The sequence below is a fragment of the Tamandua tetradactyla genome, chromosome 23, assembly GCF_023851605.1.
Source record: "Tamandua tetradactyla isolate mTamTet1 chromosome 23, mTamTet1.pri, whole genome shotgun sequence".
Taxonomy (NCBI): domain Eukaryota; kingdom Metazoa; phylum Chordata; class Mammalia; order Pilosa; family Myrmecophagidae; genus Tamandua; species Tamandua tetradactyla.
Genome location: NC_135349.1, coordinates 56,490,522 through 56,515,328, shown reverse-complemented (window position 1 = coordinate 56,515,328; position 24,807 = coordinate 56,490,522). Strand labels below are relative to the sequence as shown.

Below are 24,807 nucleotides of genomic sequence, written 5' to 3'. Positions count from 1 at the left end.
ATCTATCCACTCACCCATCCACCCATCCACCCATCTACCCACCCACCCACCCATTCATCCATCCAACCGTCAGTCCGTCCATCCACCCACCTACCCACCAACAGATATCACTGAGTGCCCACTGGGTACAGCTCAGCAAAGGAGACTACACCCTTGCTTCCTGGGCTCACATCCCAGTGTGCTGTGGGTAGGCATGGGTAGTGGGCAAGAAAGTACAATAAGGCACTGGTAGTCACTAAGTATGGCAGGAAAAGTGAGGCTGGAGGGGAAGCGCCTCCCTGGGGTGGGCCTGCAACTGTGAGAAAGTCCTGAAGGAGCCCAAGGGGGACAAGCACAGAGATGCTGGGGCTGAGCTGTGAGAGTGACACAGTGCAGAGCCCCAATGCCTGGGGGCAGGTGGGTGTGAGCCGGCCAGGATGTCAGTGTATCAGCAGCAGAGTGGCCAGGGGAAAGCTGTGGGAGGGGAAGCCCAGGAAGTCCCGAGCCACAGTGTGTCAGGCAGGGTTCAACTAGAGAACCAGGACCAGCAAAAGATGGATATTAAGAGATTAATTTCAAGGAATAGCAGGGAATGGCTGGGAAAGACTGGAATTGCAGGGTAGGCTGTCAGGAAGGGCAGGAGAGAACTCTTGGGCCAGAGCTGATGCTGTCATCCACACGTGTAGTTTCTGCTCTTCCAGAAGTCTCAGCTTTGCTTTAAAGGTCTTTTCACAGATTGGGTCAGGTCCACCCAATGACCTGGGATGATATCCTTTGCTAAAGCCTAGTGGTTGTGGACTCCTGGCTGGGACCCTGGCACTGAGCTGTGCCTTCTGTATAGCAGGTGTAGATGTGGACAGTCAAGGGATCCTGTCACACTGGAGCTGCTGGCCAGGCGAGCTGGGGTGGCCAGGTGAACTGGAGTGGCCAGGTGAGCTGGGGTGGTCAGGTGAGCTGGGGTGGCCACGGGAGGTGGCTCTAGATGCCACTCACAGATGGTACCTGAAGACCCAAAAGGCTGAGCTCACCAAGGTATGGAGAATGCAACACCAGAGACTGGGGTGAGGAAGCAGTGAAAGAGAATGGCAGGCAGCAGGCAGGGCTGCTCCAACCCACAGGGAGCCTCAGCGGGGCCTGTGCTACTGCCGAGTAGCTTGGGAGTCAGATAACACCACAGGATGCAGACAGAGAACAGACCTGTCCATGGCACTGCGGGGGGTAGGGGGCCTGGGCAGAGCAGTCTCCACGGGGGCAGTGGGAAGCAAAGGCCAGACAGGATGTCTATGAATTCAGGAGAGAAGGGAAAGAGAAAATCTCAGCAAACAGAAGATGTGATGAAGAACTGAATGGAAATTTTAAAATTGAAAAACAGAATAAACAAAGGAAAAGACTCCCCAGGTGGCTGACAAGACAGAGACAACAGAGAAAAGGGTCAACATAGCTAGTCAAACTGATCAGAGAAAAAGGGTGGGGAAAGATGGACAGAGCCTTAGGGCCCTGTGGGTGATACCAAAATGTCTAATATTCGTATGATTGGAGTTCTAAAAGAGAAAAGGAAGAATGTGATGTAGAAAAAATGTTTTGAAGAAATAATGGCTGAAAACTTCCCAAATTTGGCAAAGGAAATAAACACAGATTCAAAAATCTCATGAAACCCTAAAGAGGATAAACCCAAAGAAAACCATATCCAGGCAAAGCATAATAAAACTGCTGAAAACTAGAGACAAAGAAAAAATGTTGAAAACTACAGAGAAAAATGACAATTTCCTTAGAAAGAAGCAGTAACCAAATGACTGTGACTTCTCAGTAGAGACTATGGAGGCCAGGAGGAAGTGGAACGACATTTTTAAAGCGCCAATAGACCTCAGACATCAATATTCAACAAAAGTATCGCTCGAGAATAAGGGTGAAATAAAGCATCCTTTGATAAAGGGAAACAAATTCATTGGCAAGACCAGTCCTGAAAAGACTGCTAAAGGGAGTTCTTCAGACAGAAGGGAAGTAATACCCAAACAACACAACATTACACATTGACAGTTTACCCTGGGATGAAAAGCTGGCTCAATAACAGCTAATGGGCCCACGGTGAGATGCAAACACCCCTACCCTGCAGCTGTGGGATCTGGGCCCCACATGCCCCTTCTCCTGGGAATGGGATTCCTGCCTCTGGCTCTCCCACTTCCTTTCCAGGCGCACCTCACCACTCCCCAGCTTTGGCCTCCCTTAATTGCTGTTTGCTTCATATCTCTGGGTGACAATTCACAAGCCAAATAACCTAAACAGGGCATAAAGCATGGACAAAAGCCAGCACCTTCCCAGGATGGACCTCTCAGCAAACTTGGAACAGCAGACTTTTGCAACTGAACAAACGGTATCCAGGACAGACCTGCAGCTAACCTGACAAGTGTGGCCCAGCGGCAAGCAAGGGCAGTTCGGATGGTGAGGGCTGAGGCATGTGAAGGCATGCAGTGGAGGGAAAGGGCATTTCTCTCTGGGGTCTCCTCTTCCTGGCCCACTGCCCTGGGCTAGCCACAAGAAAACAGCAGACGGAAGAGGGCATCTTACAATACCCCACCAGCTCCCTCCAAACTATCCACCAAAACAAGGGAGCCCAAGGAGATGTGAAGACGAAATGCCATGTGGGGTTCTGGGTGGGGTCTGGGAACAGAAAAGGGAATTTAGGTACAAACTAAGGAAATCTTAATAAAGTATGTACTTAATAATGTGTTGATATGGGCTCATTAATCGTGACAAATGTGCCACACATTTAATGTGAGATGTTAAGATGAGAGAATCTGGGTGAGGCATTTACAGGAACTCACTGTACCATCTGCACAACTTTTCTGTAAGTCAAATCTACTCTACAGTAAAAAGTTTATTAAAGCTAAAAGAAAAAAGTGACTCTACATAAAAAATAAGACCTTCAGCTAACATCAAACATCAGGGTAGAAACGGAATGCCTCAGCCCTGACCTTGGAAGGAGGCAGGCACTCGCCTCTTCTACTCAACATTGTACTGTGTGTGTGTTGGGGAATCCTTAAAAGACTGTGCTATTACAGCACCGATTAAGAAGCATTTAATGTGTGCTTCCAGTTTTTGTTTCTCAAGTGTTAATCGTGTGAATCCAGTCACATCCCTTCCCTGCGGAGCCCTCCAAGGCCGCCCGAGGCCGCACCTCAAGCCCACTCACACAGGGACCCCCTGGGTGCACATCAGCAAGACGGGGCCGTGAGGCTGCGGCAGGCTCATCTGTGCCTCTAGGGGAGGCATGGCCCAACGAGTCTTTCCCTGAGCCCCAAGCACCTGTTCGCTGGGCTTACCCCAATCTGCTAACAACTCCGCTCAACTCCATAGCCTGTTCCTGGGGACAGTGACCTGGCTCAGCCTTGAGCTACAGTTTACTGCCTGGGTCCCCACAGTGCCGCCCCCTAGCCCTTCCTGGGCTGAGAGTGGGAAAGCACAGGGCAAGGTGGCCTCCAGGCTGTGACACCTGCACAGCTGGTAGACTCCTCTGCCAGGATGCCCACCTGTCCTCTCCTGCTTCTTAGTGTCCCATGAACCTTGAAGCCTCCATGCTGGGCCCTCAACTCTGGGGAAAGAGGACAGAGAATGTGGAGGGAGGGAAGGAACATTTGTCCATTCTCCCTTGTAAGGATGGGAGAGGTTTTCAGCAGCTAGTCTCCTGGGGCCGGTCCTGCACTGCCCAGAAGGGAAGAGCGGCCAGGCCCTCCACCACTGGAGGGGGTCTGGACCAGGCCCCTCTTTGACCACTAGCCTTGGCCCATCCACACTGCAGAGCCAACACTTGCTACTTAACCGGAGCCCCAGGTGCGAGGGGCACTGAATAGGGAGAGAAGCAGCTCTGAGCCCCCCCACCCCCCAGGGGCTTACTCCAGGAAACGGCATGCCAATAAAAATTTAAGGCATTTGGCTGAGTTCTGTTACATTTCAAGGTATAACTACACAGGGTTAAGGGGGGCTTAGAGAACGCACAAACTGAACAGGTGAAGAAACAGTAGCCTGAAGAGGAGAGGTGGGTGCAGCTGCGCCAACGGCCAGCAGCCCTGCTGCTCACTGCACCGGAAGCACTGGCCAATACTGATTCCCAAGACAAAAATATGAATGTATGTAAGATGCCAAAGAACTATTTTGCATAGTTGTAGGCAGAAACAGAAGTATTTTAAACTATATTCTAAAAATATCTTGTAGACATGAGAGTTTAAGACCTCCGATATTAAAAGAAATAAAAATAAAAAGGCACATTAGTGACCCTGGGCTCTCTGAGAACTCTCTCCATCTGCCTGTAGTAGGTGCATTATCTGCCCCCTTCGCCCTTTCGCAGGGAAATGGAAGGGAGTGTGCCTGGCTGCTTCTGTGCCTGACCACGTGGGGGGGTTGCCACCTGCAACTCTGGGGCTGGATCCCTGGATGTCAGGCACACCAGGAGCCAGATGCGCCCGGGGACTTGGCCCTCAGGGCTTGGCCTGCAGAGTGCCGCTGCACCAGCACGGCCGCTGAACCTGCACCCACCCTTTGAAGAGACCCTGCTCAGGTGTCCTCCTGCTCACAGGCACGGCTGGGGGAGGTGGAGTGGGCTGGCTCCAGGCCTCCTGCTGCCGGCATCCGGGGGAGCATGAGCGGTGGGGGCTGCCTCGAGGCCATCGGCGGGGGCGCCTGCCTGGGGGAGCAGCCACGGCCAGGAATGGAGGGCACAGGAAGCCGGGTCTGGCTGGGCCGCCCGCACGCAGCCCCGCAGGGTCCTGCACTTGTGCGCTCTCGGCGAGCCGGCCACCCTGAAGGCTGGCTGAGCCGGCGGCCGGGGCCCTGCTGTGAGAGCGCTGCAGACCAGATTCTCCTCAGAAGCGCAAGTCGCATCTTTTTGGCAACTGGGTTTGCGTAAATCGCGAAACCAGGAGACACGGTTGCCAGCGCCAGCCCCTGCTTCACGTGCGCGCGGGGAGGACGGGCTCCGGGGAGCGTGGCCGCCCCGTGTGCGCCCGGCCGGGGAGGGGAGGTGCCCGGCACACAGACGCCGCTGCGCGCGCTCGGCTCCCGGCTTCCTCTCAGAATCCAGGCGCGATCTTTGGAGATTCAAACCAGGAAAAGAAAAAAAAAACAAAATAATTAAAATGTCATTCAAATTCTAAGCTGATATGAGACACTAAAATATCTTAAAAATTCTTTCAAGAGCGGAGGATAATTATATTCCTCCCCATCTACTGACTTCTCCCCACAATGCAGATGTCAGATTTTCCACGGATTTTTTTTCTTCCAGAGTAAGTGTCAAAGGAACAAAGCCTTCTTTGAGGCTTTTTCAGCCCCAAATTAATTCTGAGGAAAAAAAAAGAAAAAAGAAAAAAAGAAAAACCCAGGCGCCGCAAGGCCCGCCGCGCGCAGGAGCCGAGGGCCGGCAGCTGCCTAGGGAAGGCGCCAGCTCCGCGATGCGGGGCCTGGGCCGCGCGAATCCCGGCGGGCAGCGGTGTGGGCGCTCCGGACGCCCTGGCCCCGGCTCACTGTGCGCGCCGCGAAGAGGGGAGCGCCCGCAGGGGCCGCGGGGTTCCTTGCCCTTCGGCCTCCCGCACGGTGCGGCGGAGCACACGGCGCTGCGCCTTCAGGGGCTCGGTCTGCGTTTCCCCTACCCCGGCGCAGCGGGGGCCCCACGCCTTCTCCCGCCCGTCCTGCTGGGCGCAGAGCCTCCCACGGCCCTTCCGCGGGCTCCTTCCAGCCGCTCTCCCCACGCCAGGCCAGCGTCCGCGCTGCGGGAGCCAGTGCCAAGCCGGCCACGAGGAGGAGGTGGGCACCCCTACATTCAGCTGCCCTATAAAGTTAAGGCACACTTGTCGTGGACAGGCACTCTCCGCCGAGGACGGCGGCTCCCCCCAGGGCTCCGAAGGTCCGAGGCGTATCCAGGGCTTGGCATGGGGGCCGAGGGCACCCCTCACACCAGCTGACTTGGTGGAGCTAAGGGGGCATGCAGGTTTCGCATCAGTAGAGCTTAGGAACTAATAAAAGGGGGCCAAGCTGCCCCTTTTCCCTGCCCGATTGCACAGGCGGGGCGGCTCCCACTCCGGGAGGCCTCACAGGGCCTGCCGCAGCTTCCAGGGGTTCTGCGGCTCAGCTCAGGGCTTCGGACTGTTCCTGCCCCCTGGTAAGCGGATCCCATGGGCTGTGGTAAACGGTCTGCTCGTCCAGTGCACAGAAATGCCATCCCAAGCAGAGGCTGGGCCGGGGGCCTGGGCGACATTACCAGAAGGGAGAATGAGAATGTAGCCTGGCCACTCAGGAGGGAACGCAGGTGTGTCCACTCATCACAGGAGGGGCGCCTCCACGGGATCTTCCCACAGACTGGCCAGGCAGAGCCTACGATTTTGGCAAATGCCTATCTGTGTGGACCCCCAGGCCCAGCGCTGGTTGGAATGTGAGGTGAGACCCCAACCTCTGCGGGGGCTCTGAGGCGTCCTTGGCCGAGGGGCGCCCAGGTGCCCCCAGGGCTGCGGTTTCCGCCACCACCAGCACTCCCAGAGGAGATCATGACCACGGCTCCATGAGGAAAAGAGAGAAAGCGCTGTTCCCTGATGCCCCGTGCCTTCAGAACACAGACTCACCGCAACACTCCACTCCACTGCCTCTGGAAGCTGCTGTCGCCCCTCAGCAAGCTACACCGCGGCAGGAGCGTACTTGTGTGACTGTGTGCATATTTTCTTAGCTTGGACTTTCTTCAGAGGGGATTTATGTTTTATCAGACTTTGCTTGTGCAAATGGTGTGAACTGAAATAGAAACCTGCCACTTGAGCCCATGCACAGGACCACATCTGGAAGGGAGAGCCAGGTTGGATGTGGAGAGTGCTTCAGACGGAGACCTGCACTTAGAAGAGAAACGTCAAATGCTGCTTCCTGTAGCTTTATTTTGCCCCCAGCCTCAAATCCTAAACGTTCTTTGAAAATTGCCATGATGACATCCGAGCTTGACTGCCCTTGAAGTGGGGCTGCGAGGACTGGGTGAGAGGGGCTTTGAAATCAGGGCTCGTGGCCTTCCCCAGCAGCTAAGCAGCAAGCGGGGAGACATCACAGGCATCTCAAGGGGCTGGGAGGGGGTGAGGGGCGGCCTGCCCCGGGCGGGAGCTGCAGCTGGGAGGCCAAAGGCCAGGGCGCCGGACATCATTTTCCAAAAATTCCCATGACGTCTGTGTGCAGAGGGCTGCCCCTTCCGAGCGCTCCTAAGAGAAAGCGCTTTTTCTTTTGTTCTGCCCAAGCTAATGCAATAAAGCAAATTAGGATAATTACTCTCCATTTCAGAGTCAGAATGCCCCAGACGACGGCCGGCTCCTCAGCGAAGCCATGACTGCATCTGCTGGATTCTGGCCTTCGCCAGGCCATGCTGCATGCCAGCGTGTGCTCCATCAGATTTAATGCGATCTTACTGCTGGTGCTGACTCCTAAGCCCTCTCTCCCCTGGTTCCTGAGCCGCTGTCTTCGCTAATTGCAATCCCCCTGCTCGCTAACCTCTGGGTGCCACCCACGAGCCAATATGTCCCTCTGGGACAGAGAAAGAACCGAGTGCAGTGTGTTGGCATGGCAACGGTGTTTAAAATAATTCTGCTCCGTTTTGGTAAGCCATCACTTAGCCTATCAGAAAAGAGCAGTGATCCCAGGGCAGACACGCTGAGGCTCGGAGCTGAAACCCGGTGCCACGCCTCCGTGTGCACGCTTCCCTCTCCGAGCATGGGCCTGGGTCTTACAGCGGCAAATACTGGTTCGCGGGGATGCATCGAGGTCGGGCTGCTCGGTAACCCCCTCTGGCCATTTGGTCAGGGCACCAGGGGATGCCATGTCCCTATCCGACAGTGCGCTTGTGCTCCATGTTTGCCCTGAAGGCTGCCAGGGAGCCCCTGGGGGCCCACAGACTCTGCCCAGGCCAGCCGCTGGACCCCTTCCTCTCGGCCAGCACTTCTTGCAGCTGCTCTGGGACGCAGAAGCTTCCAGAAGGGCCTGGGAAGGGGGCGATCCTGCAGCAGGCTTTGTGGGCCACATGGGGTGGTTGGCAGGGCCGGTGGTGCCGGGGGCGGGGTTCAGAGGACTTGGGGTGTGGACCCCTGCTCTGGGGCAGCACTCCAAGCGCCATACACGCCCACCACCCCGGGCCCCTTCTGGCAGGTCTTCCATCTTGTCCTCCCTCCACTCCTAGCGGGAGACCACCCCACTCCTGCCTGGGTCTGAGCTGCCCTGGGCCCTGAGAGGAGGGCCCGTGGCTGCGAGGGACGAGCCAGCTCAGGACAGCGCGCTTGGGTGGAGGGGCGGTGGGGGCTCAGGAAATGAAGCGCTGTTGCAGGGCTCAGGCCACTGAGTCCTGGCGACAGCACACACCACGCCTCCTCCACCCGAGCGCGATGCAGTACGCTCCCCCCATCAAGGAAAGTGCGTGCCCTGGCCACCCGGCCGGGGCCCCATCAAGGGGACCGTGCCGAGGTCTCCTTTGGTTCCGGCCAGTTTTGCTCAGGGGCGCTGCTGGCTCCAGGGGCTCGTTCCCCGTCAAGGCGGGGTCCCATCCTGCGCGTGGAGGTCCCCAGTACGTCTTTCCTGCCCTGCTGGCGCATTAGGCTGTCTCCAGGGCTTGGCCATCATGAACAAACTGCTGTACACACCCGGCACGCCTGTGTGTGGACCGCAGCATCACGTGCACAGTCAGCCCCTGTGCGTGGGACCGCTGGCAGAGCGCACGTGGAGATTCACTTTGTAAGAAACTGCCCAAAGCCGTCCAGAGCGCTTGCACCCTTTTGCGCTCCCAAGAGGAACAAGGAGGATCCCGGCCATCCACGAGCCTCCACGTCTGGCACAGCCCGAACTTCAGATCTAGGCCCCCTCGTAAGGGTGAGCGGTCCTGGCTTCCCAGTACCTACCGCCCACCCCACACCTTCGTTTGTGACGTATGCTCAAGCCTCCACCCACCTTTCACTGTGGACTTGCATGTTCTGGATATAATTTATCTTCAGCTCTACGTACTGCAAATATTCCCCAAGGCTGTGGCTTGCCTATCTTTTTTTGGCATGGGCAGGCACTGGGAATCGAACCCGGGTCTCTGGCGTGGCAGGCGAGAAGTCTGCCTGCTGAGCCACCGTGGCCCGCCCCTATCATTTTAAAGGTATGATTTTATGACAGAAAATTCTAGTATTGATGAAGAGTAATTCGTCCAGTTTCTCTTTAAGGATCAGTGGTGTTTGTGTCCTGCCTGGGAATTCCTTGCTGCCATTGAGACCGCGCTACCTGTCGGCTCCTGGGCACTCTGGTCCCGGTACCCACGGGTGTCGGGAAGCTTTCCTGGCCCTGCTGACAGCTCAGCACCTTGGTCAAAACCTACCGGATGCATGTGTGGGGCCCATTTCTGCAAGAAGCTCTTTTATGTTTTCATCTAACAACCTCCTCATTTTGGCTTTCACATTTAGGCCTATGATCTATCTCAAATGAATTTTTGGTGTAGATGAAGGAACAACTGATGGCCATTTCTTCTGTGTGGGCATCCAGCTGCCTCAGCATGCTGTGTAAGGACGACTTACCCTCCCCACTGCAGTGCCTGCTGGGGAACCAATCGACAGCAGAGGTGGGGGTCTCTGAGGACCGTCCTCTGCCCTGAGCCATTTTCCTGGCCGTGCATCAAGATCATACTTGAGCTTTAAAATCAGGCAATAAAAGTCCTTCAGCTCTGCTCTTTTTTCAAGATTCGTTGCATTTCCTTGTACACTTTCAAACGGCTTTTCCATCTCTTCAAAAGAGTCTGCTGGGGCTTTTCACAGGGACGGTCTTGAATCTACAAACTCATGTGGACAATACCGACCTCTTAACAACACTGGACCTTCTTGTCTGTGAACACGCTGTCCTGGTCAGGGTTCTCCGGAGAGACAGAGCCAAGAGGACCTGCGGGCATACACACACACCCACAGATACACCAAGAGACTTATTTTAAGGAACTGGGAACCGGCTCACATGGCTGTGGGAACTGGCAAGTCTGGGTGGGCCGACAGGCTGGAAAAGCAGACAAGAGTTGATGCTGCAGTCTTGAGGAAGAATTTCTTTTTCTCCAGCAAACCTTGGTATTTTGCTCTTAAAGACTGACTGATGGGATGAGGCCCCCTTCCCCCCATTTTGAGGGTCCTCTCCTTTATTTAAAGTCAACTTATTGTATGTGCCGGTTTAAGGTGTAATGTATCCCAGAAAAGCCATGTTTTAACTCTGATCCAACCCTGTGGAGGCAGCTGTTTCTTTTAATCCTGATTCAACACTAGGTCGGAAACTTCTGATTAGATTATCTTCCAGAGAGATGTGACACACCCAATTGTGGGTGTGACCTTTGATTGGGTGGAGCTGTGACTCCACACATTCCAGGTGGGCCTAGATTAGTTTACTGGAATCCTTTAAAAGAGGAAACATTTTGGAGAGAGCCAGAAATGACAGAAGCCTCAGAGTCCACAGAGAGAGAGCTGACAGGAACTTTAGAACAGAGCTGATGCAGATGCCAGCAATTGGAGAACAAAGACACAGATATTTGGAGATGTTTGGAGCCCAGCAGACATCACTGGCTATTAAGCAAGCCAGAATCTGGACAGAGTCCAGGGAAGCCAAGAGATGAGAGCCAGCCCTGGAGAAGCAAAGGGAGGAACCCCCACAGGAACAGAGGCTGAAAGCAACGGAGCCCAGGAGCAAGGGACCAGAGGTACCAGCCATGTGACTGCCCAGCTGACAGAGGGGTTCCTGACCCATCGACCCTCCCTGAATTAAGGTAACTTTCTAACCTTAGTTTGCACATTTTTATAGGCTTACAAGTATAAACTATAACTTATTAAATCTCCCTTTTAAAAAGCCGTTCCAGCTCTGGTATTTCACATTCCGGCAGTTTGCAGATTAACACACTGTAGATGATACTCTCAGCCACATCTAGGTCAGTGTTTGCACAAACTCGACATCACAGCCTCGCTGAGCTGACTCATAAAGCTAACCGTCACCATGACACATTTCTCCATTTACTGATGTCTTCTTACATTTATCTCAGCAAAGTTTTTCATCTTTCAATGTGCAGGCTTTAGACATCCTTCACCAGCTTTATTATGAAGTATTTGAGGGGAGTTTTTTGGCATGGGCAGGTCTGGGAATCAAACACGGGTCTCTGGCATGGCAGGTGAGAATTCTGCCACTGAGCCACCACTGCAACACTCTTTGAGGGTTATTTTGGATGCAACTGTGCATAGCATTTTAGAAATTTTATTTTCTAATCATCTGTTAATAATATAAGAAATGCCACTGATTTTTCTTAGACATGTATCCTACAACCTTGCTAAATTCAAGGTTTTCTAAATACCTCATCATGTCTGTGAATAATAATGATTTTATTTCTTCTTGCCTTATTGCATGAAGACTTCTATGACAGAGCTGAAGGGTGGTGAGAACAGATGGCTCTGCCATGTGTCCAGCTTCATGTGAAAAGCTTATTCTCTAATCCTCACAAAAGACATCAGCTGTAGGATTTTCATGGAAGCCCTTCATCAGGTTGGGGAAGTCCCCTTTCAATACTAATTTGCCAAGAATCTTTATCATGAATAGGTTCAAAACTTCATCACGTCTTCATCTTTAGTTTGTTTCTATAGTGAGTACATTAATTGATTTTTAAATGTTAAACCAACCTTGCATTCCTGAGATAAACCATGCCTTCTTACCTATTGCAGGACTTGATTTGCTGGCGTTTTGTTAGGGATTTCTGTCACATTGTTCAGGAGGTATGTTGTCTCTAGTTTTCTTTTTATTGTAATGTCCTTATCAGGCCTTGGGATCAGCGTGATGCTGGTCTCATAAAACAATCTGGGACATGTGTTCTCCGCCACTATTTTCCAAAAGAGTTTGTGTAGGATTGCTACCGTTTCTTCCTAAAATGTTAGACAGATTTCTCCAATGAAGCCATCTGGGCCTACATTTTTCTGTGGAATGTTTTTTTTTTACTTCAAATTCCATCTCTTTAATAGATGAGCTATTTATATTTCCTATTTCATTTGGTGTCAGTTTTGGACAGCTGTGCTTTCAAGGAATTTGTCCATTTAATCAAAATTGTCAAATTAATTGGCCTCAAATTTTCATGACATCCCTGGTGACTCTTTATAGCAGGGTCTCAGACACAGCTGCTGGCTAATGGAGGAGAACACCTCCTGTGGAGCCCTTCAACCACACGTGCTGCTGCTGCTTCCTGCCCCTGCTTGAGTCCGACCTGGAGACTCCAATACAGGCTGTATTTTCTACACCTCGGATAGTTTGCACACAGGAGCCTCTGAGGCCCCTTCTGACTACTGCTGCAGCCAGAGGAGCTGGGAACGGCACAGATGTCCAGTGGTCAGGACCCAGCTTGTTAACAAGAAAGGACCAGAAGCCCTGTGGAAAATGCACTGTTATTTGGGGGCACTGCCCAAATGTGTGAAACAGCAAAGCTGATCCCTGCACCAGCCTGAGAGGCCCCCTGACACCAACGCCCAGGTCCTGCTGGTCTAGGCCTCACTTTGCTGTTTCACCTTCTCTGAAATTGTAACACCCCCGTTCATATTATATAAAATCAACCTGATCCAGCCATATCAAATGGGTGAATCCCAGTGAAACCTGCTGTTTCTAGCTGAGTATATTGAGCTCAATAAGAATTGAGAGCATTCAATCCTCAGTGCTTACAGCCTGAAGCAATGATGAACATATGTTCGAGCTGCAGGAGAAAGGAGCAAGCACGCGGTGCTAAGGGACTCCAAGCAGCCCTACACCATGCAGCAGTGGAGCTCAAAGGCAGGCTCCTAAGCACTGACACCCAAAGGCATCCCCTAGCTGGCATCCTCGTCTCCTATTCTGACAATGGTGGAGAACATCTGGATACCATAGCTGATTTTTAAAACATTTAATTGTGAAATTATAACATATATACAAATAAAAAAAAAAAAGCAATAATTTTCAAAGCATTCTTCAACAAGTGGTTAACAGGTCCTAGAGATTGTCATGGACTACCATGCTATCTTTTCAGGTTTTTCTTTTCAGCTGCTCCAAAACACTGGCATTTAGAAGGAATATTAATATAATTATTCAGCAGCCATACTCTTTTGTTAAATTGCATTTTCTCTGTTATAACTCCTACTTTAATCCTTCTCCCAGTCTATGGGGATCTTTGGGCAATGCCCATTCTGTTTTTTTCCAGGTTGAGAAGAGGTATCCTCACTGAAGGATAGGGGGAGAGAATTAATTGATATCCTAGAGAGGCTCGGCCCTCTTGAGTTTTAGGATATATATATAAAGAACCCTCTGGGAATTATATGTTCCAGGAAGGCAAACCTAGTGTATGAAACCTTTATAGAGTCTCAGTTCGAGCCCTAGGTGTTCTTAAGAGTCAACAGGAGTGTGGTTGATTGGGGCTTAGCAAACCACAGCAGATAGCACTGTCTAACCCTTACCTAAGAGTAACCTCCAGAATAGCCTCTTGACTCCTCTTGATCTCTTGGCCACTGATGCCTTTAAGAGTAACCTCCAGAATAGCCTCTTGACTCCACTTGATCTCTTGGCCACTGATGCCTTTAAGAGTAACCTCCAGAATAGCCTCTTGACTCCACTTGATCTCTTGGCCACTGATGCCTTATTTTATTACACATCTTTTCCCCCTTTTGGTTAGGAAGATGTTGTCCAAACCATGGTGCCAGGGCCAGGCTTATCCCCAGGAGTCATGGCCCATGTCATCAACGGAGACTTTCACCCCTGGATGTCATGTCTCACACAGAGGGAAGGTAATGATTTTCCATGAAGAGCTGGGCTTAGGGAGAGAGGCCACATTTGAGAGACAAAAGAGGATGCCACAGCTTTTTGCTTGATGCTTTTCAGGTTCCTATTTCCTGGCTTCTCTTTATCTTTGGGTGTTGATGATCCTCTTTGAGGTAATTCTCACAGAAAGAAAGGGAGATTTCGAGGGGAAGGAGGCAGCAGCATGGGGCACTTGCTCATCAGACAGCAGTGTAAACATGCTACCTCCAGGTAGAGCCGGGATTGGAGCTGGGGGGTGGCTGGGAGGGGAGAGGTGTGGATGTGAGGCAGGTGTGCAGCTCTTCCTTTCTCCAGGGGTCAAGTTAAAAGCCCAGTAGTTGTCCTTTAGTTTCTGTCCTGGCCTGAGAATTCCCAGCAAAATTCTGGCTTGATTGTCAGAATTTTAGAATTTAGAGACCTAACCCCCCAGCACAGTACAGTTAATCAGATGATTATAGAAAGAAATACTTAAGGACAGCTCTGGCCCCACAGCGGTGCCAGGAAGCCACGGGTCTGCTCCTGGGCAGGAGGTACAGCTGCCCCGGGGCACAGAGTAGCTGCTGGTTGCTCTAACACACATATTCTGGCTTGCCAGAAACCAAAGTTGAGAAAAAAGTGAATATATAAAAGAGTAACTGGGGCAACTTATTGCACTTGGTGACTGGGTCATCCATGCCGTGCACGATTGTCTCCAAGCGACAGACTCCCTTGAGATTTGATTGAAGCCTGTTCACCTGGAGCAGAAAATTGGGGGGATCGACGAATGCGATGGAGCCCTTCAAAAACAACTACTGCACACACGCATGTTCTGTGGGAGGTGTGCATTTGCAGATATCACGAGCAGACCTACAGCTGTTTTCTGAGGAAGGAAGTCTAAGGCCATCTTCTGGGTCTTAAACTAAAAGCTGCTTGTACCATCCCACCAACCTGCAGCAGGAAGACAGGGAAACAGCCTGCTTACTTTGCCCACCTCAGAACTGTGCAACCCCACGAGGGTTTCAGCTGGGCCTCGAGAAGCGGAATGCATGATGAGTGACCTGAAAACACTCCCAAGCCAGGCCTGGAGCTCAGCAGTGGGCATTTAGGGAAACATGCTGAGGCTTGTTCAGATTCCAGTCCCTTCAGGTATGGGGACTAGAACCCAGAGCTCCAGAGCAGAACGGCGGAAAGGCACATGCTGTGGTCCTTGTGGATGGCGGCAGGGCCTGGGCCTTAGCTGGGGGACTGGGTGTCCATTCCTTTCCCTGACTGCCCCCTGCCCTGCCCTGCAGCCCCTGCAAAACTCCAGCTGTCCTGGGGAAGAGCTAAGTGCAGCCACCTCCTGCTGCCTCTAGGTCCCCTGAGAAGGAACTGGACCAAGGCCAGCACTGCAGCTGACATGAGCTGAGGCTCAGCCAGCCTTTCAGTGAGTGCAGTCAAGACCCAAAGCAGCTGCGGCTGGGGAAGGAGCACTGCCAGCCACCCCTCCTCAGCAAGTCCCATGTTTCACAGGGCCACCGGACTGGCCCTCTGGTCTGCAGGCGAGAGCCTTGAGCTGGACACTCCATGTTCCTCAGTATGCACCAGTAATGCAAGGAAGGAAAACCAAGCATTTTCACCTACTCTGCCACACGGCCCCAGCTTGCAGAGCACAGAGTGACAGGCAGGAAGCTGCTGACCTTCGCGCAGCTAGCTTCCTGTGGCTTCTTGATCCCGGAGCTGCAGGATTTGGCTGCACTGATGGTCTCTGCAGGGCTTTAAGATGCATGGTTCGTGCTAGTGATCAATGAAAGCGAGGGGTAAGGGGTATGATAGGTATAATCTTTTTTTTTCTTTCCTGTGTTCATTTTATTTCTTTTTCTGAATTGATGCAAATGTTCTAAAAAATGATGAATATGCAACTAAGTGATGATATTGTGAATTACTGATTATGTATGTTGATATTTTATTTTGCTTCTTAATTTTAATTAATAATTTTCAAATTTATTAATTTTAATAATTTTTAAAATTATTAATAATTAATAATTTTCAAATTTATTAATTAAAAATAAAGAAAATAAAACATACATAATTAGTAATTCACAATATCATCACTTAGTTGCATATTCATCATTTCTTAGAACATTTGCATTAATTCAGAAAAAGAAATAAAAAGACAATAGAAAAAGAAATAAAACGAACACAGGAAAGAAAAAAAAAAGATTATACCTACCATACCCCTTACCCCTCGCTTTCATTGATCACTAGCATTTCAAACTAAATTTATTTTAGCATTTGTTCCCCCTAGTATTTATTTTTATTCCATATGTTCTACTCCTTTGTTGACAAGGTAGATAAAAGGAGCATCAGACACAAGGTTTTCACAATCACAGTCACATTGTGACAGCTATATCATTATTCAATCATCCTCAAGAAACATGGCTACTGGAACACAGCACTACATTTTCAGGCAGTTCCCTCCAGCCTCTCCACTACATCTTGAATAACAAGGTGATATCTACTTGATGCATAAGAATAACCTCCAGGATAACCTCTTGACTCTGTTTGGAATCTCTCAGCCATTGACACTTTGTCTCATTTCCCTCTTCCCCCTTTTGGTTGAGAAGGTTTTCTCAATCCCTTGATGCTGGGTCTCAGCTCATTCTAGGGGTTTTCTCAATCCCTTGATGCTGAGTCTCAGCTCATTCTAGGATTTCTGTCCCACGTTGCCAGGAAGATCCACACCCCTGGGAGTCATGTCCCACGCAGAGAGGGGGAGGGTGGTGAGACTGCTCATCGTGTTGGCTGGAGAGAGAGGCCACATCTGAGCAACAAAAGAGGCTCTCTTGGGGGTGACTCTTAGGCCTAAATTTTAAGTAGACTTGACCTATCCTTTGTGGGGTTAAGTTTCATATGAACAAACCCCAAGACTGGGGACTCAGCCTATAGCTTTGGTTGTCCACACTGCTTGTGAGAATATCAAGAATTCACCTTGGGGAAGTTGAATTTCTCCCCACTCTCACCATTCCCCGAAGGGGACTTTGCAAATACTTTTCCACTCAGTGATCGAATCACTCTGGACAAACCAGCAAAATCTCATGTCCTACCTGAGATTCCAAGTACTTACGGCATTCAATCAAACTATCTACATAAGTTATATTAGGAAATGCACTAGTCAAAATATAAATTTTCTAACAAATAAACATTTTTTGCTTTAGTCTCACACAGAAGGTGACATTATAAAATATTGTGAATTATTGATTATGTATGTTGATGTTTTATTTTGTTTCTTAATTTTTTAATTAATAAATAAATTTAAAAAAAAAAGATGCATGGTTCGTACCTGGTGCGAACCAGGGAAGTGCTGGCTCAGCGGGATTATCTGTCTCCACCAGGGCAAGCGAAAACAGCCGTCTTTACTGTTTCACTGGCCAAATATAAAGCTTCCAACAGCACGCAGACCTCAGGGGGCCTCAGAGGTGCTTCACTAAAGAGGACCCTCACCACAGGTGAGCATCCCTGTCACCCCATAAGCTCCCGGCCCAAACCCCAGCCCACAGCCAGTCCTTACCCACTGCTTTGCATTTCCCAGAGCTCACGGAAAAGGCATCAGTGCACTCTTGTACCTGGCCTTTCTGTGAGCACGATGTTGCTGAGATGCAGCTGTGGTTCCTGTCTGGTCCAACCCTACGCACTGCTGAGTGAATCCCACAGTCTGCTTGTCTGTTCTGCTGATGGTTGGGGCTGTTTCCAGTTCTTGGCTAGTGCAGATAAAGTTGCTATGAGTGTTTGTGTAAAAACCCTTTCGTAAACATAGGCTTTCATTTCTCTTGCGGTGGAAATACTGGGTTTTAAGGCTTAAGTGTAAAGTTACTTTTTAAGTAACTACCTGTTTTAGTTTCCCAGCTACTAAAACAAATTCCATACAAGAGTTGGCTTAAGCAATGGGAATTTACCAGTTCATAGTCTGAGGCCAGGAGAAGCCCCAAACTGAGGTGTCCGCCTGGCGATGCTTCCTCCCCAAGGCTGACATCTGGAGCTGGCTGCTGGCAATCCTTGGTTGTTGGCAATGAGGCCACGCACATGGTGGCATCTTCTCTTTCCTCCTCTCCTCTGGGTTCTGCTGACATCCAGCATCGCGACCGCATGCACTGGACCGAGACCCACCCCTCCCCTGGAGCAGCGTTTTGGTGAGAACCATTTAGAATGGGCCAGCCTGCACTCACCAGAATGTGGGCCAAGGCTTGGGCATGTCCACACTGGGGTTCAGGGTGCAAGCCACACCAGGGTTTGTTTTTCCAAAACAGCTGTGGCATTTACGTGCCTACGAGCACCGCAGCAGAGCAGCTCTGCTCCACCCCCTTGGCAGTGCTTGGTTTAGTCAGTCTATGGATTCCTGCCTTCTGTGGGTGTGCAGTGGTGTCATGCTGTGGGCTGACTGCATCTCCCTGAGCCACCAGGCTGAGCTCCCTGCCCTATGCTTATATAACCGTTCGCATGCCTCCTTCGTAAAGCGTCTGCTGAAACCTTTTTCCCGTCTGTCTAATGGCTGTTGGTTTCTGTGGCTGAGTATTAGGAGGCCTTGATGCATCCGACACACAGCCCTTGTCAGATGGAGTGGTGCTGTGGGCGTGCTCTTCCACCCTGTGACTTGCCAACTCCTTAATGGTGTCTTTTGAGAAACAGAAGATTTTAATTTTGATGAAGCCCAGTTTATCCATTGTTTTCTTTTATAGTTAATGTGTTCTGTACCTTGTCTAGTCAATCTTTGCCAATCCCAAGCTTACAAAAATAATCTCCTAGGTTACCTTCAAGAACAGTTTCAGACGGCCATATCTGCGGTGCAGCTAGAGCTGTCAACAACAGAAAGTGTGCGCGAGCCCGGCGGGTGCACAGAGGGGCGCAGGGACATGGCACTGCCTTCTTGCTGCCGTCCCCTCCAGGGACGTCTCCCAAACTGAATCTGAACATGCACATGCCTGCTGGACCTCAGCACACTGGAAGTGTCCACTCTTGTTCCACCAGCATGGCAGCGTCCTCCCACTAGCTCCAGCTGCTGAGTGACCACAGCCGCCCTCCCTTGGCTAATGCCCAGGGAACTGGGAACAGCCAGGTACCCCAAAGCAAATATCCCAAGGCACTGAAGACTTGGGAAAAGAGATGAGCCCCGCGACCTGGGGAGCAAGATTGCCATGGAGAACCTAAAACGAGGCATCATTCGCACCAGAGGACGGGTTCGAGAAAGCCTGGCTGAAACAGAACAGAATGCCAGATCCTAGCTGCCTTGTTAACTCTGAAGGCTTTCCATCTTTTTACAAGATGAGAAGTTACAGTTCCTCTCCCCTGTTCAGATGAAACTCTTGTTTTCAAAATGTTAAGTTTGTTTTTATTTCTCCCTGTTTCCCTCCAATGGTTCACTAGGCTCTGAATCTAGACTTTAAGCTTGAGAAGAGAGTTTGCAATTGATTAGGATTTGTGTTTTAAATAGTTAGGAAGTACCCAGGTTTTTTTTCCATTAAGCATTGATTAAAAAAATATATATATGGAAAAATCACCTATCCTCAAACTATAGTGTGACTTCAAGATACCAATATCTTGCTTTCATCTTCTTTTTTAAATAAACTTATATTACCTACATTGTTCTTTGTTCCTTTTCATAAACTAATACAACTTACTGACAGCATGCTTTGCTGAGTAGCCAGTTCCAAGTTTGGCAATACAGTGTAGATTCTGTTTAAAATAACTTCTCTTGTGCTTAAGCACTGGCATGACTATTTGTGCTTTGAAGTCAATTAAAATGTGTACAAGTTATAAATACAGAAGAAAGAGCAACCTATCATACCTAACAAGGACCCCTGAAAATTTTTATACTAAAATTGTATGTAGATTTCAGTTCTGTGTTTCCTGTAAGATGATCAAAATTTCTGGAAAAAATGTCTAAAACTGTTTGCCTCTTTGTATGTATTATTTGATGTAATAAAGCTTATTTTCATTAAAAAAAAGAAAAGTTTCAGCTTTTATGCTTGAGCCATAATCCATCTCGTAATTAATCTGTGTGTACGGTGTGACGGCAGGTTGGGGCTCATTTTCTCCCTGTACGGATATCCAGGTTTTCAAGCACTATTTTGTTGAAGATGCTCCTTCTCCATCGAGTTGACCTGGTGCATTTGTCCAGTCACATCTGACCGTGATTTCAGCGTGGACCTATTTCTGGGCTGTAACTTGCTCTCCGTCCTCATGCCGACCCCATACTATCAGGTACTAGAGTTTTACAGGCAGTCTTGAAATCAAGCAGCGTGATACCTGGAACTTTATTCTTAGTCAAAATTATTTTTGGCTCTTCTAGGTCCTTAGCATTTCCATCAAATCTAAGAATCAGTTTGTCAATTTATTACAAAAAAAAAAACAAAAAAGCATCTGAGTTTATGTTTGGAGTTGCATTAAATCTATAGATCAATTTGAGTTTACTAATTTTTAGATGTTTGATTCATGAATCTGGATATCTTTCTATTGTCTTCAATTTTTCTCAGCACATTTTGTAGCTTTCAGAGTACAAGTGTTGCACTTCTTTTGTTGAAATTTCCTAAGCATTTTATGTTTTTAGGTATTGTTATAAGTGCTGTACTTTAAAATCTTATTTCCCAACAGGTTTTGCTAGTATACAGAAATGCAACTGATTTTTGTGTATTGACCTTGAAGAATCCTGCAACCTGGTTATATTCACTTATTAGTACTGGGAGCCCTGGTGATCTTGTACACACATGATCATTTTATCTGAAGGCAAATGTTTCACTTCTTCCTTTCCAACCTCCATGGCTTTTATTTCTTTTTTATTGTGCAAGCTAGGGTCTCAAAATCACTGTCAAAGTGAAGCAATGAGTGGACATCCTTGCCTTGCTCCCAGGCTTATGGGAAAAGTTTTGTTCAATCCTTCATCAAGTACAACATAAGCTGTGCTGAGAATTTTTTTGTTAATCATGAATGACTGTTTAACTTTGTCTAATGCTTTTCTACATCTATTGAGTTGATAAAGGATTTTGTATCTTTCTCTTTTAATCTGGTGAATTAATTTATTCTTTACATTAATTTGGTGAATTAAATTAATTCTTTAATGGTGAACCAATCTTGCATCCTTGGGAAAAATCCCATTTAATCTTGACACACTATGTTTCTATGTACTGCTTGACTCAATTTGCTGTTATTTCCTTGGGGATTTTTTGGTCTATGTTCTTGAAGGATATTGCTCTGTAATTTTCCTGTCTGGAAAGTCCCTGAATTAGGTGAGCTCACAAAAATATGTTGGGGAGGGTTCCCTCTGCTCTGTTTTCTGAACGAGTTTGTACAGGATTGGTATCATCTCTTCCTTAGATATTTTAGATAAAGCTCCTCGGGGAAGCCTTTCGGGCCTGGAGTTTCCTTAGTGAGGAAGTGCCAGTTTGTTTCTTGAGTTCAATTTACAGGACGATTCAGCTATTCAGCTTCTTCTCCTGTCGTTTTGGTAATCTATGTCTTTGAAGGAATTTAACCACTTCATCCAAATTGTCTAATTTGTGTTCATAAAGTTGCCTATAATATTTGCCTTCAACTATTTGTTTTTCAGATATCTCAGACTTACAGAAAAGCTGTAAAGGTGGTATAGAGTTCTTGTATATCTGTCACTCATTAAACTACTGATCTTATTTGAATTTCACCACTTTCTCCACTGACACCCCTTTCCTGTACCGGGATCCAGTCCAGGGCTTCACGCATTCAGCTGTCAAGTCCCTTAAGTCTCCTCCAATCTGACAGCTCCTCAGTCTTCAGCTGTACATCAGACAGAACGTTTACCTTTGAGAATGCATCAGTTATTGTTACAGTTTGCTAAAGCTGCTGGAATATGACATACTTGAAATGGACTGGCTTTTATAAAAAGGATTTATTAAGTCATAATCTACAACTCTAAGGCCACGAAAACGTCCAAATTAAGGCACCAACAAGAGGACACCTTCTTGGAGGAAAGGCAGCGGGCATCCAGGACCCCTCTCTCAGCTGGGAAGGCACGTGGCTGGCATCTGAGTTCCTTGCTCCTGGTTCATTGTCCCAGCTTCTGATTCCAGCGGTTGTTTCTCCAAGCATCCCTCACTTAGCTTCTCTGGGGCAAAGGCTGGATTTCATCTCTTAGCTTCCCTTGGCTCTCTCCAGGTTCTGGCTATTTCTGTGAGTCCTTGCTTAGCACCTGGGGTACTTCTGTTTGGCTCCTCTTGGCCCTGAGTGAGCTCTTTTAAAGGACTCCGGTAAATGGATTAAGACCTACCTTCAATGGGTGGGCCATATCTCCATGGAAACAATTTAATTAAAAGGTCCCACCCCAAACAACAGGTCTGCCCCCACGAGACTGGATTAAAAGAACATGGCTTTTCTGTGGTACATAAAGTATCAAACCAGCACAGTTATTTTAAAGAATATTTATCCCTAAATTAAGGTCCTTCCAGTGTTTTTTTCATGATTAGATTAATGCTGTGCCTTTTATAATTTTTATTTCTGCAAGAATACAAGTGATGTGCCTTTCTTGGTGTACCATATGAAGGGGTACAAGTCAATATGTCTTATTTCTGATGAAGTTAACCTTGATTACATAAAGTGCCAGGTTTCCCTATTAAAAAGCTTTTATTTCCCTGTTGTAAATATCTTCAGGGAAATATTTTGAGACTGTGCAAATGTCTTGCATCTCGTCAAACTTGCACCTAATAATCTTAGCCTCCAAGGTGTTTCTTGCCTAAAACAATGATTACTATGGACTTCGCATAGTGCAGATTTTCTATTTCCCTCATTCCTGCTACATTTCTTTTTTTTTTTTTTCCAATCTACTAAATTTATTTTAACATTCGTTCCTCCTATTATTTATTTATTTTTAATCCATATGTTTTACTCATCTGTCCATAAGGTAGATAAAAGAAGCATCAGACGCAAGGTTTTCATAATCACACAGTCACACTGTGAAAGCTGTATCATTACACAATCATCTTCAAGAAACATGGCTACTGGAGCACAGCTCTACATTTTCAGGCAGTTTCCTCTAGCCTCTCCATTACCCTTAAATAAAAAGGTGATATCTATTTAATGTAAGAATAACCTCCAGGATAACCTCTTGACTCTGTTTGGAATCTCTCAGCCATTGGCACTTTATTTTGTCTCATTTCTCTCTTCCCCCTTTTGGTCGAAAAGGATTTCTCAATCCCTTGATGCTGAGTTTCAGCTCATTCTAGGATTTCTGCCCCACGTTGCCAGGAAGGAAGGTCCATACCCCTGGGAGTCATGTCCCACGTAGACAGGGGGAGGGTGGTGAGTTTGCTTGTCCTGTTGGCTGAGAGACAGAGAAAGGCCACATCTGAGCAACAAAAGAGATTCTCTTGGAGGTGACTCTTAGACCTAATTTTAAGTAGGCTTACCTGCTACATTTCTTAATTGGAATTACTCTGTAACAAAGAACCATCTCCCATCTCCCACTTGTTTACTAAATTAGGCATGTACTTTCATCAGCTCGTGTTCACTAACACACACCCTGCGCTATGGAGCACAGATATCACTACCTGCTCGGACCTTTGGAGCCCTTCAGACAGGCTGCTGTGCCTTTGGACAGTCCTCTTCCTGGTTTGCAGTCTTTATTTTCTGCTGCCACAAGGTGCTCCAGGCTTATCTGGGAATTTCTTTGCCCTAGCCTTAGTATCAAGCACTCCTCTAAGGGGCTCTGAATTCTTTTATTGGAGAATGGTGTTTGGAGACCATTCTGAAATCTAGGCATGCTCACAGCTATGGGAAAGTCATTGCTTCTAAGTCCTCTCAGTGGGTAGAGCTTGGAAACATGAGTATATACCAGTCCAGCACATACACACATCTCTCTCTGACTGTCTGTGTATCATCAATATCTCTAGTTTCCTGGCTGCTATAACAATTGCAATGCAATGGGTCAACTTAACAACAGTGTCTAGGCTTGCTTCCTCCCAGGGTTGGCACCTTTCGGCCAGCTGGCCATCTTCGAGGGTCCTTGGCTTTTCTGTCACATGATACTGCCCAGTGGAGTTGTCTTCTCCTTTCTCCTTTGAGTTCCACTGACATCCAGCTCCTGGCTGCTCCTCAAGGCATCTCTCTCTGTGGCCTTCTCTGTAAGGGCTCCAATAATAGGATGACGTCCCCTCCTGATTCAGGTGGGCCACACCTGACCTGAAGTCACTTCATCACAAAGTCCTGTCTACAGTGGGCTCAAACCCACAGGAATGGCGGGAGAACATGCTTTTCTGGGGTACACCACTCCAAACACCACGCTATCTAAAAGGAATCAACGTGTGAGTGAATTCGTTTATTCATATGCATTCATCCATCCAGCCATTCATTCATTCATTCACTTATTTATAATACAACATAATAATAACAATGGGGAGGAGGATAATGTACGAATAACTCATGAGCTCATCCCAGTATTTGTGATTCCAGTACCCTGCCACGGGGTTCCTTCTATCACTTCCCCTTTCTGTACCTGTAGATTCCTCCTCTTGAAAATAAGAAACCTGGCCCTTGTTATTTACAATATGTTTGCTTGTGTGTTCATATTCTCTTGTCCACATTATTTTAGAATTGCTAACACATACCCCTTAGGAAGCGAATTAACTAACTATATTCTAGTATTTGTGTGCAATTATTTTTTGCTTTACTCTCATGTTTCTCAGTAAAAACACTCTTTCCTGAAGGTACACAGATTAACTATTCAGTGTGGTTCTGTTATTCCTTTGTAATGTAGTTGGGTAATCTGTTCCAGTTTGCATTTTATTTTGGGTTTTCACACATCTTTATTGATTTTAACCACTTACTGGGGTGGAGGTAGAGAGAGAGAGATGACACTTTAAACATCTCTGAGTCACACAGGGAGGTCGACCTGTGGAAGCGTGTTCTCTCCTCACACCAGTCTCCACTCCTTTCACCCCCTTTCCATCCACTCCTCAAAGGAAACCAATGTCCTTAGTTTCTGGTGTGTTTTTCTTGTGTATCTTTTGTATGAATGAGAAAACACACATGTATCCTTTCTTATAACCCATGCGC

The 24,807-nt window shown here is 48.3% G+C and overlaps 1 protein-coding gene and 1 pseudogene across 3 annotated transcripts in view; one reads left to right on the top strand and one right to left on the bottom strand.

Moving 5' to 3' along the window:
• The window catches only part of LOC143667726 (lipase maturation factor 1-like), a 117,090-nt gene that overhangs the window by 78,212 nt on the left and 14,071 nt on the right, over positions 1-24,807 (bottom strand). The gene's annotated exons all lie outside the window — the stretch shown is intronic.
• LOC143667727 (cyclin-dependent kinase 2-associated protein 1 pseudogene) lies at positions 18,746-19,039 on the top strand (annotated as a pseudogene).